The sequence below is a fragment of the Symphalangus syndactylus genome, chromosome 24, assembly GCF_028878055.3.
Source record: "Symphalangus syndactylus isolate Jambi chromosome 24, NHGRI_mSymSyn1-v2.1_pri, whole genome shotgun sequence".
Lineage (NCBI taxonomy): Eukaryota > Metazoa > Chordata > Mammalia > Primates > Hylobatidae > Symphalangus > Symphalangus syndactylus.
This window is the reverse complement of record NC_072446.2, coordinates 42,616,070-42,631,124: the sequence shown is the minus strand read 5'-3', so window position 1 is coordinate 42,631,124 and position 15,055 is coordinate 42,616,070. Positions and strand designations below refer to the sequence as shown.

The following is a 15,055-nucleotide window of genomic DNA, read 5'->3' as shown; positions in this document are numbered from 1 at the left end:
CATGCCTTCATGCACAGCTAATTTTTTGTATTTTTTATAGCGATGGGGTTTCGCCATGTTGCCCAGGCTGGTCTCAAACTCATGGACTTAAGTGATCTGCTCGCCTCAGCCTCCCAAAGTGCTGGGATTACAGGCATGAGCCACCACACCCAGCCCCAGATGGAAGTTTTAGAACTTAAAAAATATATATTTATACAATAACAGAAACAAACGCACTGGATGGACACAATGGCAGAGTGGAGATGACAGAGGAAAGAAACATTGAACTTGAAGACTAATAAAAGTTACACAATCTGAACAGAGGGAAAAAAAAACAGTAGATTTTTAAAAAATGAATAGGACTTTAAGGACCTAGGGGAAAATACTCTAAGATCTAAATACTCTTTAGATCTATTGAAGTTCCATAAGGACAAGAGAAAGAGTGCAGTGCTGAAAATATACTTAAAGAAATAATAGCTGAAAACTCCCCAAATTTGGTGGAAGACGTAAATCTTCAGATTTAAGAAACTGAGCAAACCCCAAGCCAAGAGGACGTAACAACCCTAAAATAGTATGCACTAAACAACAAAGTTATAAAATAATGTGAAAACTGACAGAATTGAAAGAAGAAATAGATAAATCCACAATTACAGCGTGGACTTCAACATCCTTCTATCACTAACTGATAGAACCATTAGACAAAAAAAAAAAATCATCAAAGATTAGAAGAAATTAACAACATGAACCAACAATATTTAAGTGACATTTATAGAACATTCCATCCAACAGCAGCAGAATACACATTTTTTTTCAAGTGCACATGGAACATTTACCAAGATAGACCATATCCTGGGACATAAAACAAACTTCAACAAATTTAAAATAATTGAAGTTATATGAAGTATGTTTTCTGATCAGTTGTGATGGAATTAAACTGTATGCCTCTCACTCATTCTTAGAATGCAAGGCTGGTTTTATACTGAATTAATAATTAGTAACCTTCCAAAAAAAGAAAGTACAAGGCCCAGATGGTTTCACTGGTTTCACCATAAATAGTATCAATTCTCTACAATTTCTTCCAGAAAACAGAAGCAGAGGGAATACTTCTTAACTCATCCTATAAGGCCAGCACTACCCTAATACCGAAACGAGATTAAGATATTATAATAAATGAAAATTAAAAACCAATCTCTCATGAACATAGATGTACAACTCCTCAATAAAATATTAGCAAATCAGGAGGAGGTGGAGCAAGATGGCTGAAATGAAGCCTCCAGCAATTGTCTACCCTGCAGGAACACCAAATTGCACAATGATCCACACAAAAAAGCACCTTCATAGGAGCCAAAAATCAGACGAGTGATTACGGTACTTGATATTAAAATCACATTAAAGAAAGAGGCACTGAGTGTGGTATGGAGAGAGAATATGTGCACTTCTGGGATAGAGCACAGTGATTGTGGGACATTGCATTGGAACTCAGTGCTGCCCTCTCACAGTGGAAAGCAACGGGGCACAACTTCGCGAGTGCCCATGCCCTAGCCAGGGGCAAATCATCCATCCCAGCAGTCAGACCCTGAGTTCTGGCAAACCCCGCCAAAGTGGGCTAAAGTGCTCTGAGGTCCTAAATAAATTTGGAAGGCAGTCTGGGCCAGAAGGACTGCAATTCCTGGGCAAGTCCTGGTGCTATGCTGTGTTCGGAGCCAGTGTACTTGGGAGGCATGTGACCTAGTGAGACACCAGCTGGGGTGATCAAGGGAGTGCTTGTGTCATCTCTCCCCCAACTCCAGGCAGCACAGCTTACAGCTCCAGGAAAGACTCTTTCCCTCTGCTTGAGCAGAGGAGGAGAAGAGTAAAGAGGGCTTTTTTTTTTGGCAAATTGGATACCAGCTCAGCCACAGTAGAATAGGACACCAAGCAGAGGTCTGAGGCACTCGTTCCAGGCTCTAGCTTCTGGATGACATTTCTAAACTGACCAGAAAGGAACCCACTGCCAGAACAGAAGGACCCAGTTCTGGCAGAATTCATCACCTGCTGACTAAAGGGCCCTTTGGCCCTGAATAATCAGCAGTGTTAGCCAAGTAGTACTGGCTGCAGGCCTTGGGTGAGACTCAGAGCCACACTGGCTTCATGTGTGACCCAGTACATTCCCAGCTATGGTGGCCACAGGGAGAGACCCCTTCTGCCTAAGAAAAAGAGAGGGAAGAGTAAAGGGGACTTTGTCTTGCAGCTTGGGTACCAGCTTGGCCACAGATGGGTAGAGTACCAAGTGGGACTCTGGGGTCCTGATTCCAGATCTTGGCTCCTGGATGGCATTTCTGGACCTGTACTGGGTCAGAGAGAAGCCCACTACCCTGAAAGGAGAGAATCAGGACTACAAGCATTCATCATAAGCTGACTGAAGAGCCCTTGGGTCTTGAATGAACATAGGCGATAGCCAGGCAGTACTCACCATGGGCCTAGGACAGTGGTGGCCATGGGGAGACTCCTCTGCTTGAGGAAAGGGGAGGGAATAGTGGAAAGGACTTTGTCTTGTGGCTTGGATGCCAGCTCAGCCGCAGTAGAATAGAGCATCAGGTAGACTCCTAAGGTTCCCAACTACAGGCCCTGCCTTCTGGATGACATCTATGGACCCACCTGGGGCCAATCTCAGACAGAAATTTATGAATATTTGGACAGATAATTCAAAATAGCCATTTTGAAGCTCAACAAAATCATGTTGATAACAGAGAAGAAATTCAGAATCCTATCAGATGAATTTAACAAAGAGGTTGAAATAATTAAACAGAACCAAGCAGAAACTCTGGAGCTGAAAAATGCAACTGACATACTGAAGAATGCATCAGAGTCTCCTAACAGCAGAATTTGTCAAGCAGAAGAAAGAATTAGTGAGCTTGAAGACAGTGTATTTTAAAATACACAGTCAGGAGACAAAAGAAAAAAGAATAAGAAAGAATGAAGCATGCTTACAAGATCTAGAAAATAGCCTCCAAAGGGCAAATCTAAGAGTTACTGGCCATAAAGAGGCAGTAGTGAGAGAGACTAGGGTAGAAAGTTTATTCAAAAGGATAGTAACAGAGAACTTCTCAAACCTAGAGATATAAGATATCAATATTCAAATACAAGAAGGTTATATAGAACACCAAGCAGATTTAACCCTAATAAGACTACCTCAAGACATTTAATAATCAGACTCCCAAAAGTCAAAGATAAAAAAGGATCCTAAAAGCAGCCAAAGAAACAAATAACATACAAAGGAGCCAATACATCTGGCAACAGACTTCTCAGTGGAAACCTTACAGGCCAGGAGAGAAACTAGCATGACATACTTAAAGTGCTAAATGAAAACAAACCTTTTTATACTGGAATTTATCCAGTGAAAATATCCTTCAAACATGAAGGAAAAATGACGACTTTCCCAGACAAACAAAACCTGAGGGATTTCATCAACATCAGATCTGTCCTACAAGAAATGCTAAAGGAATTTCTTCAATTAAAAAAACAAAAAGGATGTTATTGAGCAATAAGAAATCATCTGGGCGCTCACACCTTTAATCCCAGCCCTTTGGGAAGCCAAGGTTGGGGGATTGCTTGTGTCCAGGAGTTCAAGACCAGCCTGGGTAACATAATGAAACCCCATCTCTACAAAAAGTAAAAATTAGCTGGGCATGGTGGTATGTGCCCAAAGTCCCAACTACTTGAAAGTCTGGGATGAGAGGATTGCTTCAGCCTGGGAGGTTGAGGCTGCAGTGAGCCACACTCCATTGCACTCCAGCGAGGGTGACAGTGAGACTCTGTCTCAAAAAAAAAAAAAAAAAAAAACATCTGAAAGTATAAAATTCACAGATAATCATAAGTACACAGAAGGACACAGAATATAACACTGTAATTATGGTGTGTAAACTACTGATCTCTTGAGTAGAAAGACTAAATGATGACCCTATCAAAAATAATAACTACAACTTTTCAGGACATACACAGTATAATATATAAATAGAAACAACAAAAAGTCAAAAGAAAGAGGATGAAGTTGAAGTGTAGAGTTTTTATTAATCTCTTTGCTTGTTAGTTTGTTTATGCAATCAGTGTTGTCATCAGTTTAAAATAATGGGTTACAAGATATTATTTGCAAGCCTTATGGTGGCCTCAAATCAAAAAACATACAATGGATACACAGAAGTAATAGCAAGAAATTAAAACATACCACCTGAGAAAATCACCTTCATTAAAAGGAAGATGGAAAGGAAGGAAAGAAGGAAAAGAAGACTACAAAACAACCAGAAAACAAATAACAAAATGGCAAGAGTTAAGTCCTTATCAATAATAACATTGAAGATAAATGGACTAAACTCTCCAGTTAAGACATAAAGTGGGCCAGGCACAGTGGCTTACACTTGTAATCCCAGCACTTTTGGAAGCCAAGGTAGGTGGATCACCTGAGGTCAGGAGTTTGAGACCAGCCTTGCCAACATGGAGAAACCCCGTCTCTCTACTAAAAACACAAAAAACTAGCCAGGTATCATGGCGTGTCTGTAGTCCCAGCTACTTGGGAGGCTGAGGCAAGAAGATTGCTTGAACCCGCGGGCTGGAGGTTGCAGTGAGCCAAGATTGTGCTACTGCACTCCAGCCTGGGTGACAGAGAAAGGCTCCATCGAAAGAAAGAAAAAGAAAGGAAAGAAAGAAGGAAGGAAGGCAGGCAGGCAGGCAGGCAGGCAGGCAGGCAGGCGGGGAGGGAGGGAGGGAGGAAGGAAGGGAAGGAAGGAAGGGTGGCTGAATGGATTTTAAAAAAATAAGACCCAATAATGTCTTGCCTACAAGAAACACACTTTAAAGACACACGTAAACTGAAAAGAAGGGGATGGAAAAAGACATTGCTTGCAAATGGAAACCAAAAAAGAGCAGTATATTTCAAGACAAAAACTATAAAAAGAGACAAAGAAGATCATTACATAATAAAGGGGTCAATTCATCAAGAGAATGTAACGATTGTAAACCTATATGCACTCAACACTGGAGCACCCAAATATATAAAGCATATATTATTAGAGCTAGAGAGACAGACTCCAGTACAATAACTGGAGACATCAGCATCCCACATGCAGCATTGAACAGATCATCCAGACAGAAAATCAACAAAGAAACATTGGACTTAATCTGAACTATAGATTCCATCTATAGACCAAATGGACCTAATAGATATTTATAGAACAGTTTATCCAATGACTGCAAAATACACATTCTTCTCTGCACATAGATCATTTTCAAGGATAGACCATATGTTAGGCCCCAGAACAAGTCTTTAAAAATTCCAAAAAACTGAAATACTATCAAGTATCTTCTCTGACCACAATGGAATAAAACTAGAAATCCAATAACAAGAGGAATTTTGGAAACTGTACAAGCACATGGAAATTAAACAATATGCTCCTAAATGACTAGTGGGTCAATAAAGAAATTTAAGAAGGAAAGTGAAAAACATTTTGTTATTGTATAAAAAATTTACAAGTAGAAAAAAATAAGAAAAAAGAAAAACATTTGTTGAAATAAATGAATATGGAAACACAACATACCAAACCCTGTGAGATACAACAAAATCAGCACTAAGAGGAAAATTTACAGCAATAAGCACCTACATCAAAAAAGTAGAAAAACTTCAAATAATCTAATGATGCATCTTAAAAAACTAGAAAAGCAAAAGCAAACCAAACCCAAAATCAGTAGAAGAAATAAAGATCGGAGTAGAAGTAAATAAAATTGAAATTAAAAAATACAGATCAATGAAACAAAAATTTGTTTTTTTGAAAAGACAAACAATGTTGATAAATTTAGCCCAACTAAGAAAAAAAAGAGACTCTAATAAAATCAGAGATGAAAAGGAGACATTAAAACTGATACTGCAGAAATTCAGACACTACTATTATTAGACACTACTATGAGCAACTGTATGCCAATAAATTGGAAAATCTAGAAGAAATAGATAAATCAACCTACCCATATTGAACCATGAAGAAATCCAAAACCTGAACAGACTAATAACAAGTAACGAGATCAAAGCCATAATAAAAAGTCTCACAGCAAAGAAAAGCCCAGGACCCAACTGCTTCACTGCTGAATTTTATCAAACATTTAAAGAAGAACTAATACCAATCCTACTCAAACTATTCTGAAAAATAGAGGAGAAGGGAATACTTCCAAACTCATGCTACAAGGCCAGTATTACTCTGATACCAAAACCAGAGAAAGACACCTCAAAAAAAGAAAACTACAGGCCAGGATCCCTGATGATCATTGATGCAAAAATCCTCAACAAAAACATTGATATTTTGTTGTGTTTAAAGACACATTTGTTCAATTGAAAGACAAATGTGTTCAAAGACACATTTAAAAAATCATTCATGGCCGGGCATGGTGACTCACACCTGTAATATGGTGAAACCTCATCTCTACTAAAAATACAAAAATTACCTGGGCATGGTGGCAGGGGCCTGCAATCCCACCTGCTTGGGAGGCTGAGGCAGGAGAATTGCTTGAACCTGGGAGGCGGAAGGCACAGTGAGCTATTGCAGATTGCGCCATTGCACTCCAGCCTGGGCGACAAGAGCGAAACTCTGTCTCAAAAAATAATAATAATAATTAATTATGACCAAGTGAGATTCATCCCAGGAATAAAAGGATGGTTCAACATATGTAATTCAATCAGTGATACATCTTATCAACAAGAATAAAGGACAAAAACTACATGATCTTTTAATTGATGCTGAAAAAGCATTTGATAAAATTCAACATCCCTTCATGATAAAAACCCTCAAAAAACTGGGTAGAGAAGGAATGTACTGCAATATAATAAAACCCATATATGACAACAGACCCATCACTAGTATCATACTGAATGGAGAAAAACTAAAATCCTTTCCTTTAAGATCTGGAATAAGCCAAGGATGCCTAGTACACTATTATTCAACATAGTACTGGAAGTCCTAGCTAGAGCAATCAGACAAGAGAAAGAAATAAAGGGCATCCAAACTGGGAAAGAAGAAATCAAATTACCCTTGTTTTTAGACAATCTGATCTTCTATTTGGAAAAACCTAAAGGCTCCACCAAAAAACTGTTAGAACGGATAAATTCAGTAAAGTTGCAGAATACAAAATCAGCATACAAAAATCTGTAGCATTTCTATATGCCGAGGATGAACAATCTAAAAAAGAAATCAAGAAAGTAATTCCATTGAGAATAGCCACAAATAAAATATCTAACAATAAACTTAACCAAAATAGTGAAAGGTCTCTACAATGAAAAATATAAAACATTGGTAAAATAAATTGAGGAAGACACAAAAAAGAGAGATATTCCATGTTCATGGGTTGGAAGAATCAATACTGTTAAAATGTCCATATTATCCAAAGCAATCTACAGAGTCAATGCAATTCCTATCAAAATACCAGTGACATTCTTAATAGAAATAGAAAAAATTCTATAATTTATATAGAACCACAAAAGACCCAGAATACCCAAAGCTATTGTGAGCAAAAGGAACAAAACTTGAGGAATCACATTACCTGGCTTCAAATTATACTACAGAGCTATAATAACCAAAACAGTATGTTAATGGCATAAAAACAGACGGACTAATGGAACAGAACAGAGAACCCAGAAACAAATCCATCCGATCTATTTAAACGAAGATGCCAAGAATATAAATTGGGAAAAGGACAGTCTCTTCAATAAATGGTGCTGGGGAAACTGGATATCCATATGCAGAAGAATGAAACTAGACTATCTCCTGCAATATATACAAAAATCAAATTAAAATGGATTAAAGATTGAAATCTAAGACCACAAACGATGAGACTACTAAAAGAAAACATTGGAGAAACTCTCTCTGATATTGGACTGGGCAAAGTAATAACTTACAAGCACAGGCAGCCAAAGCAAAAATGGACAAATGGGATCACATGAAGTTAAAAAGCTTCTTCACAGCAAAGGAAACAATCAACAAAGTGAAGAGACAACCCACAGAATGGGAGAAAATATTTGCAAACTATCCATCTGATAGGAAATTAATAACCAGAATATATAAGGAGCTCAAACAACTCAATAGGAAAAAAAATCTAATAATCTGAGTTTAAAATGGGTAAAACATCTGAATAGACATTTCTCAAAAGAAGACATACAGATGGCAAACAGGTGTAGGAAAAGGTGCTTAACATCATTATCATCAGAGAAATGCAAATCAAAACTACAGTGAGATATCATCTCACCCCAGTTAAAATGGCTTTTATCCAAAAGACAGGCAATAACAAATGCTGATGAGGATGTAAAGAAAAGACAACCCTCATACACTGTTGGTGGGAATGTAAATTGGTACAAACACTATGGAGAACAGTTTGGAAGTTCATCAAAAAACTAAAAATAGAGATACCATATGATCCATCAATCCCACTTCTAGGTATATACCCAGAAGAAGGGAAATCAGTATATCAAAGAGATATTTGCACTCCCATGTTTATTGCCACACTATTCACAATAGCCAACGTTTAGAAGCAATGGAAGTGTCCATCAATAGATGAACGAATAAAGAAAATGTGGTATGTATACACAAGGGGGTACTATTCAGCCATAAAAAAGAATAAGATCCTGTCATTTGCAACAACATGGATGAAACTGAAAGTCATTATGTTAAGTGAAATAAGCCAGGCACAGAAAGACAAACTTCGCATGTTCTCACTTATTTGGGGGAGCTAAAAGTTTTTTAAAATTTAACTCATGGAGATAAAGAGTAGAATGGTGGTTACCAGAGGCCGGGAAGGGTAGTTGGGGAAGTAGGGAGGGAAGTGGGGATGGTACATGGGTACAAAAATATAGTTAAGATAGAATGATTAAGATCTAGTATTTGATAGCACAACAGGGTGACTTCAGTCAACAAAATTTATTGCACATTTTAAAATAACTAAAAGAGTATAATTGGATTGTTTGTAACATAAAGAAAGGATAAATGCTTGAGGTGATGGATACCCCACTTACACTGATGTGATTATTACACATTGAATGCCTGAATCAAAATATCACATGTACCCCATAAATATATATACCTACTATGTATCCCAAATTTTTTTAAAAAATTAGCAAATCAAATCCAACAATGTATAAAAATCATTATACACCATGATTTGACCAAGCAGGATTTATTCCAGGCATGAACAACTGGTTCAACATTCAAAAATCAATTAATGTAATTCATCAAATCAGTAAGTTTAAGAAGAAAATCATGTGATCATATCAATGGATGCAAAAAAGGCATTGCCAAAATCCAACACTCTTTCATAATAAAAACTCACAGCGACCTAGGAATAATAGGAAACATTCTCAAATTAACAAACAGGACTTACAATAATTCTACAACTAACATCATACTTAATGATGAGAAACTGGATGTTTTCTCCCCTAATATTGGGAACAAGGCAAAGATGTCCCCTTTCACCACTCCTATTTAATATTGCACTAGAATTTCTTGCTAGTGCAATAAGACAAGAAAAGAGAATAAAAGGCATGCCAATTGGGAAAGAAGAAATAAAGCTGTCTTTATTTCTGTGCACAGGATGGCATGATTGTCTACATAGAAAATCCCAAAGATTCAACAACAAAAGACTCCTGGAACTAATAAGTGATTATACAAAGTTCACAGAATATAAAGTTAATATTTAAAAGTTTAGTGCTTTCCTTTATGCCATCAACGAACAGTTGGAATTGAAATTAGAAACATAATGCCATTTACATTACCACCAAAAATAATGAAATACTTAGGCATAAATCCAACAAAATATGTACAGGATCAATATAAGGAAACATAGAAAACTCTGCTGACAAAAATAAAAGAAAATATAAATAAATGGAGAGATAGTCCATGTACATGAATAGCAAAACTCAATAATTTTAAGATGAGAATTCTCCCCAACTCTATCTATAGATTCAACACAATTCCAAGAAAATTCGAATAAGTTATTTTGTGAATATTGACAGATTCTAAAGTTAATATGGGAAGTCAAATGACCTAGAATGACCAACACAATCCTGAAAAGGAACAAAGTCAGAGGATTAACACTACCTGACTTTATGACTTAGTATAAATCTACATTAGGCAAGACTGTGTGGTATTGGTGAAAAAACAGACAAACTGATCAACAGCACAGAATAGAGAGCCCAGAAATACACCCACATAAATATAGTCAAATTATATTTGTCAAAGAAGCAAAGGCAATTCAGTGCAGGAAGAAGGAAGAGGATAATCTTTTTAACAAATGGGAAAATCCAGACAGTCCTTCCACCTTTTACAAAAGTTAGATCAAAATGGATCTTAGACTTAAATGTGAAACATAAAACTACAAAACTTACAGAAGCTAATATAGGAACAAATCTAGGTGGTTTGTGGTTTGGCGATGAGTTTTTAAATTCAACACCAAAAGCACAACCCATGGAATAAAAAATTCTTAAACTGAACTTTATTAAAAACTTCTGCTCTGTGAAAGAATGTTAAGAGAATGAAAAGGTAAGCCAAAGATTAGAAGTTATTTGCAAAACACATTAACTGATAAAGGACTGGTATTCAAAATTATAAACACTTAAAACTCAACAATAAGAAAAGAACCTAATTTTTTTGCATGGGCAAAAGGTCTGAAAATTACACCTCACTAAAGAAAATATGCAGGTGACAAATAAGCATAGAAATGAAGATCCACATCATATGTCATTAGGAGATTGCAAATTAAAATGAGATTTCACTACATATCTTTTAGAGTGACTAAAATCCACAAAACTGACAATACCAAATGTTGGCAACAGAATGCCTTTTCATTGCTGGTGAGAATGCAAAACGCTACAGCCACTTTGGAAGAGTTCAGCAGTTCCTTATAAAACTAAACATATTTGCACCATATGATCCAGTAATTGCACTCCTAGATATTTACCCAATTGAGTTGTAAACTTATGTCCACACAAAAACAGGCACATGAATATTTATAGTAGCTTTATTCACAATTGCCAGAAACTGGAAGCCACCAAGATGTCTTTTAATAGGTGAATGAATAAACAAAGTCTGGCACATCCATTCAATGGAATATTATTCAGCAACAGAAAGAAATGAGCTAGCAAGCTAAGAAAAGACATGGAAGAAACAAATGCATATTGTTACATGAAAGAAGCCAGTCTGAAAAGTCTACATAGTGTATGATTTCTGCTATGACATTCTGCAAAAAGCAGAACATAGGGAATGTAAAAAGGTCAGTCAGTGGTTGCCAGGGGTTTGGTGTGAGGGCAGAGGGTTAAATAGGTAGAGCACAGAGGCTTTTCAGCGCAGTAAAACTATTCTGTATGACAGTGTACACCCCACAGATGTGTACAATACAAAAAAAGAGAACCTTAATATAGACTATAGTTAATAATAATGTATCAATATTGGTTTATTAATTAAAACAAAAGTGTCATTGGTACATAGTGCCAAACTGTGCTCCATAGGTTCAAAGGGCCCTGCTTCATGTGCTCTTTCCTTTGTGGTCTTTGTGTCATCAACCAAGTTGTTAGGGTTGACTTGCAGGGTAGCTTGTCCCCCGGTTCTTTCCTCTCCATGTGAGCCTCCACAGAACTGCTTGAGTGTCCTCACAACATGGTGGTTGGTTTCCCCCAGATCCAGTGATCCAAAAGACCAACATGGAAGCTGCAGTGCCTTTCATAACCTAGTTTGGAAGTCACACATTGTCACTTGCATCATGCTCTACTAGGAACAGATCAGCCCTGATTCACTGTGGGAGGAGACTACACAAGGGCATGAATACCTACAAGGTAAGGGTCATCTGGGACCATCTTGAAGGCTGGCTACCACAGGCCCAAAGCCTGTTTCTAGACCCAGCTCCCACAGGTCTTGAGGTTCAATCCAACAGTGGGACCTTTATTTTTGGTTTCTGGTTGAGAAAGATTTTGAGAATGAGTGTACATGTTTATATTTATGTATATATTTAAAAAATTTTCTATCATTTTTGTGTTTTTCAAGTAAAAAGATAGATTTTAGCATGTGCTAATCTATCCACTTGATCCCCAAATCTCCTATTTCTCTTCTTCTAAAAGTTTATTTTTCCATTATAAAATTACTAGAGCTTTATAGTAAAAGAGAGGTATAGAAGAATTCAAAATCTTATCCCTTCCAAAACAACTTGTAGTAATTCATTATTGTATTTTCTTCCAGTATTTTTAAAATAAGGTTTTTTTAAATTTTATAAAACATGTAGCTAATGCATATTCATTTTGGAAAAACTATTTAATAGATAAAAACCAAAAACAATAAAATTACTAGCATTTGTAATTCTTCACCCAGATTTATTTATTCTAGGTTTATTCTAGGTTTTTTTCCTGTGCACACACATAAAAATTCATATACATATATATACCCACACCTTTTAAAAGTGGGTTTCTACTGCACATGCCACTACTTGCCTGGGTTATTAAATTTATTCTTGGAGTGTCATTTAAATTCCTGAAGAGCGATCTGCTATATGAGTGTGTGTGTGACATTCTTTAGTCAGTCACTATTTTTAATCACCTAGACTTTTTTTCACTACTATAAACGATGTGATGAAGATCCTTGGCTAAATCTTCATTCACCTCACAGTTATTCCTTAGAGCTAAATCCTAGAAGTAGTAGAACTCTTGGTTCAAAGAGTATGTACATTTTTCAGGCTTTTGATACATTTTATCAAAATCCCTTCCATCAGGTCTTCCTCTTGAGGCAGGAAAATAGAGTCTGGAGGCAGGGAACATAAGGCCAATTCACACTTCAGCTATGACAGGAAATATCCTCTCCATGAGGCCTACACCAAGTAAATGACTTTGTAACTTCATCCTCTTCATTTATACAGGGCATACACCAAGTAACCAATGGAATCCTCTAGAGGGTATTTAAACTCCCAAAAATTCTGTAATGGGGCCCTTGAGCCCCTATGCTTGGGTCCATTCCCAAACTGTGGAGTGTACTTTCATTTTCAATAAATTTCTGCTTTTGTTACTTCATTATTTCCTTGCTTTGTTTGAGCGTTTTGTCCAATTATTTGTTCAAGACGCCAAGAACCTGGACACCCTCCACCGGTAACACTCTTACAATTATGCAGTTGTGCAGTGCATAGCCCGTGCCCCTGTATGTGGCAGTGTTGCCCACTTAGCAGTGAGGAGTGCATATGTTCCTGCATTATCACCAAAACAATGTTATCATCTTTTATTTATTATTATTTTTTTGAGTCAGGGCCTTGCTCTGTCACCCAGGCTGGAGTGCAGTGACGCAGTCTCAGCTCACTGCAACCTCTGCCTGTCAGGCTCAAGCCATCCTCCCACCTCAGCCTTCCGAGTAGCTGGGACTACAGGCATGTGCCACCATGGGATTACAGGCGTGAGCCACCGTGCCCGGCCGTTCTATGCATATTTTTAATATAGTGTAAGTGTGGTTCCAGTGACTCATTGAAGAAATATTTATTGAGGTCCTATAACACAATAGTAAACAAAAGAGTCCCTGTCGTCATGGACCTCAACTTCCAGTGTATGCATTGCATATGTGTTTGGGTGTCCTGCCCCTCACCTGTCAGGACAGGGACATCCCCATCATGGGCTCCTCTCTGCTCTGGAAAGACATTAGATGTGACCCATCACAGACTCCTCTGCATACACCAGGCAGACAAAACCTCCCGAGCTGTCTCTCAATGTTGGCAGACTGACCACTTCTCAGTCTTCACAGGGGAGAACTAGGGAAGAAACAATCTCTGCCAACCAATGGCATTCAGACCTCTCCTATCATGTTTGATGGATATGAGGTGGTCCCTCAATGGAAATAATGGACTCAGGACACTGGCGAGATGAGCTTGGAAGAGTTATCTAGGTCACGGGAAGACTGGAATGGTAATATTGAAGCTTTAGGAACTAGGGAAATTCGACCTTGGTGAACATTACAAGGGCAGGCCTTCATTGTTATGTACGTTCTTCTGGAAGTGATGGAAACTGGGTATAAAAGACTTTGTGGCATAGCAGGAACTCAGCCTTTTACCCTGTTCTGGAAGGATCCTGCCTACTCAGAGAAAGTAGCAACCACAGAACAGGGAACTGGGGAAGGTCAAAAGCCAGGCCATGACTGGCTGCGTCTGCTCTTGCTCTGTGGCCATCTCACTACCCTTAGCTAAAGTAATGTGAAACATGGGGTATATATATCGTGTGTGTGTGTGTGTGTGTGCGCATTTGTTCTCTTCTGGGCCATCTGTTGTCCTCACAGCCCTGCAGTGAGTCAGACTCAGCCATCAGATTAAAAGTGGGAAAGGAGCAGAAGTTCCAGGCAGGAATGAGGCTGCCTTTTAACCAAGCTCAGCTGTAGTATAACTCACTGGATGGCTGAGTGACAGGACTGGAAGATGTCCTTTGGGGCCACAGCGCGGGGCTGTGAAACCAGTGCAGCAGCGAGGCACTGGGAAGGTGTTTTTGCACAGGCTGGGAAGAGGCGCCCAGTGGCAGCCATGGGGCAACTCCAGGAACAGGGGTCCTTGAGAGCATCAGAGATCAGCCCCTTCATGTGAGAGGCCCCTACTAAGCATTAAAAGGCCTAGCTAGGTGTAAGGATAGCTGGGGAGCAAGAAGGATAGCTGGGGAGCAAGAAGGATAGCTGGGGAGCAAGGGTAGAAGGGGATGGGCAGATAAGGCTGACCTGGCCCAGCACCAGCATGTGTTTGACTCCTAGATGGGTGCCCAGGGTTGGAGCAGGCAAGCATTTGTCGTTCACTTCTGCCCAAGGCCTGACATCTCCATCATCCAGGCTAAGCAGAGCAGGGAAAGGATATCCCATCTGAAGCACAGAGAGGGGGTGACTTCCCCAAGGACACATAGCATATTATAACTGAGTCAGGCTTAAGACTCAGAAGCAATGGCTCCCTGTCCCGGGATCACTCCCTCATTCACTCCTTTCTGGGGATGCCCATTAAGGACCTGTCCTTATGATCATCAAAACATTTACTGAGCACAATAGGGCCGTGGGAGACCCACCTCGTACAGGCAATGAGG

At 38.6% G+C, this 15,055-nt stretch overlaps 1 protein-coding gene and 1 long non-coding RNA gene across 5 annotated transcripts in view; one reads left to right on the top strand and one right to left on the bottom strand.

Annotated features, from left to right (window-relative positions):
• SDCBP2 (syndecan binding protein 2) overlaps positions 1-15,055 on the top strand; it is a 51,290-nt gene that overhangs the window by 4,525 nt on the left and 31,710 nt on the right. The window lies entirely within an intron of this gene.
• Positions 1-15,055, bottom strand: part of LOC129474144 (uncharacterized) — a 53,591-nt gene that overhangs the window by 22,297 nt on the left and 16,239 nt on the right. For 2 of the 4 annotated variants that reach the window (XR_010119523.1, XR_008654459.2), the window contains exon 2: positions 6,445-6,587. The exons of the other annotated variants lie outside the window; for them this stretch is intronic. This is a non-coding gene — a long non-coding RNA (uncharacterized lncRNA). The remainder of the gene's footprint in view (positions 1-6,444; positions 6,588-15,055) is intronic. 4 annotated transcript variants of the gene reach the window in all.